Source organism: Scyliorhinus torazame, chromosome 20, assembly GCF_047496885.1.
Source record: "Scyliorhinus torazame isolate Kashiwa2021f chromosome 20, sScyTor2.1, whole genome shotgun sequence".
NCBI classification, from domain to species: Eukaryota; Metazoa; Chordata; class Chondrichthyes; order Carcharhiniformes; family Scyliorhinidae; genus Scyliorhinus; species Scyliorhinus torazame.
This window is the reverse complement of record NC_092726.1, coordinates 114,522,411-114,529,822: the sequence shown is the minus strand read 5'-3', so window position 1 is coordinate 114,529,822 and position 7,412 is coordinate 114,522,411. Positions and strand designations below refer to the sequence as shown.

The 7,412-nt window shown below is 55.7% G+C and overlaps 1 non-coding gene across 1 annotated transcript; it reads right to left on the bottom strand.

Annotated features, from left to right (window-relative positions):
* Window positions 1-1,644: 1,644 nt before the first annotated feature.
* On the bottom strand, window positions 1,645-1,716 carry trnae-uuc (transfer RNA glutamic acid (anticodon UUC)). The gene has a single exon. It is a non-coding gene; the product is annotated as a tRNA-Glu (tRNA).
* Window positions 1,717-7,412: the final 5,696 nt, after the last annotated feature.

The following is a 7,412-nucleotide window of genomic DNA, read 5'->3' as shown; positions in this document are numbered from 1 at the left end:
TCACACGAACCCCCACCCCACACACACGAACCCATCCCCACACACCCTAACCGCCCCCACACACACTAACCCATCCCCACACACAGTAACACCCCGACGCACACTAACCCATCCCCACAAACACTAACCCATCCCCACTCACACTAACCAGCCCACACACCCTAACCCATCCCCACACACCCTAATCGCCCCCACATACACTAACCCATCCCCACTCACACGAACCCCCCCATACGCACTAACCCATCCCCACTAACACTAACCCCCCACAAACACTATCCCATCCCCACACACACTAACCCGCCCCACACACACACTAACCCATCCCCACACAGACTAACCACCTACACACACACAGTAACCCATCCCCACGCACAATAAACAATGCCCACACACACTAACACCCCGCACACACGCACTAGGCCTCCCACACACACTAACGCATCCCCACACACACTAACACCCCCTCACACACTAACCCATCCCCACACACGTTAACCACTCCACACACACTAACCCATCCCCAACACACACTAACCCCTCCCCACACACACTAACCCATCCCCACACACACTAACACCCCCCAAAAACACTAACCCATCCCCACGCACACTAAATCCCCCACCCACACACTAACCCCCCCCCCACACACACTAACCCATCCCTACACACACTAACCCCCCACACACACACTAACCCATCCCCACACACACTAACCCATCCCCACACACACTAGCCCCCCACACACACTAACCATCCCCCACACACACTAAACCATCCCCACACGCGAACCCATTCCCACACACACTAACCCATCCCCACACATACTAACCCCCTCCCCACACACAAACCACCTCACACAAACTAACCCCCCACACACACTAACCCATCCCCACACACACTAACCCCACACACAGACACTAGCCCCACACACACACTATAAATCCCCCACACACACTAACCCATCCCGAAACACACGAACCCATTCCCACACAGACTAACCATCCCCACACACACTAACCCCCTCCACACACAGTAACCACCCCATAAACACTAACCCCCTCCACAAACTAACCCATCCCCACACACACTAACCCCTCCCCACACAAACTAACCCATCCCCACACACACTAACCCCCCCCACACGCACACTAAACCCCCCGCAAAAACTGACCCATCCCCAAACACAATAACCCACCCCCAACTTACACTAACACATCCCCACACACACTAACCCCCCCACACACACACTAACGCGCCCACAAAAACTGACCCATCCCCAAACACAATAACCCCCCCAACTTACACTTACCCATAGAACATAGAACAGAAGGAGGCCATTCGGCCCATCGAGTCTGCACCGACCCACTTAAGTCCTCACTTCCACCCTATCCCCATAACCCAATAACCCCTCCTAACCTTTTTGGTCACTAAGGGCAATTTATCATGGCCAATCCACCTAACCTGCACGTCTTTGGACTGTGGGAGGAAACCGGAGCACCCGGAGGAAACCCACGCACACACGGGGAGAACGTGCAGACTCCGCACAGACAGTGACCCAGCAGGGAATCGAACCTGGGACCCTGGCGCTGTGAAGCCACAGTGCTATCCACTTGTGCTACCGTGCTGCCCAATAATTCATCATTCCCTGACCGGGAATCGAACCCGGGCCGCGGCGGTGAAAACGCCGAATCCTAACCACTAGACCACCAGGGAAACCCACACACACTAACCCCCCCACACACATACTTACCCATCTCAACACACACTAACACATCCCCACATTCACTAAACCCCACACACACACTACCCCACCCCCACACACACTAACCCATCCCCACACACACTAACCGCCCCCACACACTCTCGCCCCCACCCCCCACACACTAACCCCCCACACACGCTAACCCATCCCCACACACAGTAACGCCACACGCACACTAACCCCCACACACACTGACCCCTCACACACACTAACGCCCCCACACACACACTAACGCCCCCACACATACACTAACCCATCCACACACACTAACCATCCCCACACACACTAAACCCCCACAATCACTGACCCATCCTCACACACACTACCCACCCAACACACAATAGCCCATCCCTGCACACACTAGCCCATCCCCACACACAGTAACCCTCACACACACACTAACCCCCCACACACACTAACCCATCCCCAAACACACTAACCACCCCCCCCCCACACGCACACACTAACCCCCTTAAAAAACTGACCAATCCCCAAACACAATAACATCCCCCAACTTACACTAACACATCCCCACACACACTAATCCATCCCCACACACTCACCCCACACACGCACACTAAGCCCCCCACACACACAACACCCCCACACACACTATCCGCCCCCACACACACTAACCCCCCACACACATACTAACCCATCCCCCACATACAGCCTATCCCCACACACTAACTCTTCCACACACACTAACCCATCCCCACTCACAGTAACGCCACACGAACACTAACCCCCCCCCAATACTAAGCCATCCCCACACACCGCGCCCACACACACTAAATCTCCCACACACACTAACACATCCCCACACACACTAACTCCACCCCCCCACACTACCCACCACACATGAACTAACCCATTCCCAAACACACGAACCCCCCACACACAGTGTAAACTATCCCCACACACACTAACCCATCCCCACGCACACTAACCCCCCCACACACACACTAACCCCTACACACTAACACCCCACACACATTAATGCCCCCGTCACATACTAACCCTCCACACACTCACAGTAACCCCCCACACACACTAAGCCCCAACACACACCAATCCCCCTACACACACTAACTCCCCACACACACTAACCCCCCACACACACCAACACCCCCCACATACACTGACCCATCCCCACACACACTAACCCCCAACACACACACTAACACCCCCAAACACACCAGGCCCCCCATGCACACTAACCACCCCACACACACTAACCGCCCCCATACATTAACCCCCACGCACACTATCTCCCCCCACACACACTAACCAACCTCCCCACAAACTCTAACCCACCACGCACACACTATCCCCCTCACACACTAACCACCCACACAAACACTAACGCCCCACACACACTAAGCCCCCGCACACACTAACTCCCCTGCACACACTGACCCCCCCAACACACTAACCCCCCCACACACACTAACCTCCCACACACACTAACCCCCCACACACACTAACACCTCACACACACAAACCCTCCCACATACACTAACTTCCCCACACACTCTTACCCCCCAAACACACTAACCCCCTCACACACACTAACCTCCCACGCACACTCACCCATCCCCACACACACTAACCCCCCCACATACTAACCCGCTCCACACGCACACTAACCCCTCACACACACACGAACCCCCCCCCACACACACTAACCCCCCCCCACACACTAACCGCCACCCCACACACTAACCCTCCCCACACACACTAAACCCTCCACACACACTAACCGCCCCACACACACTAACCCACCCCACACACACTAACCCCTCACACACACTAACCCCCCCACACACACTAGCCCCCCACAAATACTGACCAAACCCCACACACAGTAATCCCCACACACACATTAACTCCTCCCACACACATTAAAACCCCCACACACACTAACCCCTCCACACACACTAACTCCCCCGCACACACTAACCCTCCCAAATCACTAACCCATCCCCACAAACACTAACGCCCTCCCACACACACTTGCTCCCACACACACACTAACCCCCCACACACAAACCCCTCGCACACACTAACCCCCCCCACACACTAACCCTCCCCCCACACAGTATACCCCCACACACACTAACCTCCCCAGACACAAACTAACCTCCCCACACACACACACTAACCCCCACCACACACACTAACACCCCCACACACATTATGCCCCCACACACACTAAACCCCCCCACACACTCACCCCACACACACACTAACCCCCCCACACACACACTAAACCCGCCACACACACTGACCCATCCGCACACACACTAACCTCCCCACATACACGAACCCCTCCACACACACTAACACCCCGCATACACTAATGCCCCGTCACACTCTAACCCCCCACACACTCACAGTAACCCCCCACACACACTAACCCCCCACTCACACCAATCCCCCCCACACACACACTAACTCCCCCCACACACACTAACACCCCTCCACACACACACTAACCCCCCCCACATACACTGACCCATCCCCACACACACTAAACCCCCACACACACATTAACACCCCCACACACACCAAGCCCCCCATACACACTAACCCCCACATACTGACTAACCCCCACACACACTCTAACCCCCCCCACACATACTAACCCCCCCACACAAACTGGCCCCACACACACTAACCACCCCACACACACTAACCACCCCACACACACTAACCCCCCCACACACACACTAACCCACCCCACACACTAACACCCCCACGCTCACTACCCCCCCCTCACACACACACTAACACATCTCCTCACAAACTCTAACCCACCACACACACACTAACCCCCTCACACACTAACCCGCCAACACACTAATCCCCCACACACACACTAACCCCCCACACACACTAACCCCCCACACACATTAACTCCGCACACACACTAACCCTCCAATATACACTAACTTCCCCACACACTCAAACGCCCCACACACACACTAACCCCCTCACACACACTTACCCCCCACGCACACTCACCCATCCCCCACACACTAACCCCCCCCACACACTAACCCGCCCCACACGCACACTAACTCCTCACACACACACTAACACCCCCAAAACTAAAACCACACCGCACACCCTAACCCATTCCCACACACACTAACCCCCCCACACACACTAACCCACCCCCATACACACTAACCCCCCACACACACTAACCACCCCACACACACAAGCCACCCCCACAAATACTGACCAATCCCCACACACAGTAATCCCCACACACACACTAACTCCTCCCACACACATTAAACCCCACACAACACTAAACCCTCAACACATACCAACCACCCCCCACACACACTAACTCCCCACACAAACTAACACCCCCCAAACACACTAACCCACCCACACACACTAACCCCCCCCCCACGCACACTAACCCCCCCACATGCCGTAAGCCCCACACACACACTAACCCCCACACACACTAACCCCCCCACAGACTCTAATCCCCCCACACACACTAACCACCGCACGCACACTATCCCCCCACACACACACTAACCCCCGACACACACTAAGACCCGCACACACTAACCCCCCTGCACACGCTATCCCCCCCAACACACTAACCCCCCCCCACACACACACTAACACCCCACACACACTAAGCCCCCCCACACACTAACACCTCACACACACTAACACTCCCACATACACTAACTTCCCCACACACACTAACCTCCCCAGACACAAACTAGCCCCCCCACACACACACACTAACCCACACCACACACACTAACACGACCCACACACATTATGCCCCTGCACACACTAACCCCCCCCCACACACACTCACCCCACACACACACTAACCCCCCCACACACACACTAAACCCGCCACACATACTGACCCATCCGCACACACACTAACCCCCCACATACACGAACCCCTCCACACACACTAACACCCCACATACACTAATGACCCCATCACACACTAACCCCCCACACACTCACAGTAACCCCCCACACACACTAACCCCCCACTCACACCAATCCCCCCCACACACACACTAACTCCCCACACACACACTAACACCCCCCCCCCCACACACACACACTAACCCCCCCCACATACACTGACCCATCCACACACACTCTAAACCCCCACACACACATTAACACCACCACACACACCAAGTCCCCCATACACACTAACCCCCACATACTCACTAACCCCCACAAACACTCAACCCCCCCCCCACACATACTAACCCCCCACACACACACTGGCCCCACACACACTAACCACCCCACACACACTAACCACCCCACACGCACTAACCCCCCACACACACTAACCCCCCCACACACACTAACACCCCCACGCACACTACCCCACCCACACACTAACCCATCTCCCCACAAACTCTAACCCACCACACACACACTAACCCCCTCACACACTAACCCGGCAACACACTAATCCCCCACACACACACTAACCCCCCCACACACTAACCCCCCACACACATTAACACCTCACACACACTAACCCTCCCATATACACTAACTTCCCCACACACACAAACCCCCCCCACACACACTAACCCCCTCACACACACTTACCCCCCACGCACACTCACCCATCCCCACACACACTAACCCCCCACACACTAACCCGACCCACATGCACACTAACCCCTCACACACACACTAACACCCCCAGAACTAAAACCACACCGCACACCCTAACCCATTCCCACACACACTAACCCCCCCGCACACACTAACCCACCCCCATACACACTAACCCCCCACACGCACTAACCACCCCACACACACAAGCCCCCCCACAAATACTGACCATTCCCCACACTCAGTAATCCCCACACACACATTAACTCCTCCCACACACATTAAACCCCCACAACACTAACCCCTCAACACATACCAACCTCCCCCCACACACACTAACTCCCCACACACACTAACACCCCCAAACACACTAACCCACCCACACACACTAACCCCCCCCACGCACACTAACCCCCCACATGCCGTAACCCCCCCACACACACTAACCCCCACAAACACTAACCCCCACCACACACTCTAATCCCCCACACACACTAAACACCGCACGCACACTATCCCCCCACACACACACTAACCCATCTCCCCACGAACTCTAACCCCCCACACAAACACTAACCCCAGACAAACACTAAGACCCGCACACACTAACTCCCCTGCACACACTAACCACCCAACACACTACCCCCCCCACACATACACACACTAACACCCCACACACACTAAGCCCCCACACACACTAACACCTCACACACACTAACACTCCCACATACACTAACTTCCCCACACACTCTAACCCCCCACACACACTAACCCCCTCACACACACTAACCCCCCACGCACACTAACCCATCCCCACACACACTAACCCCCCCACACACACTAACCTCCCCAGACACAAACAAACCCCCCTCACACACACTAACCCCCACCACACACATTAACACCCCCACACACATTATGCCCCCACACACACTAACCCCCACACACACTCACCCCACACACACTAAGCCTCCACACACACTAACACCTCACACACACTAACACTCCG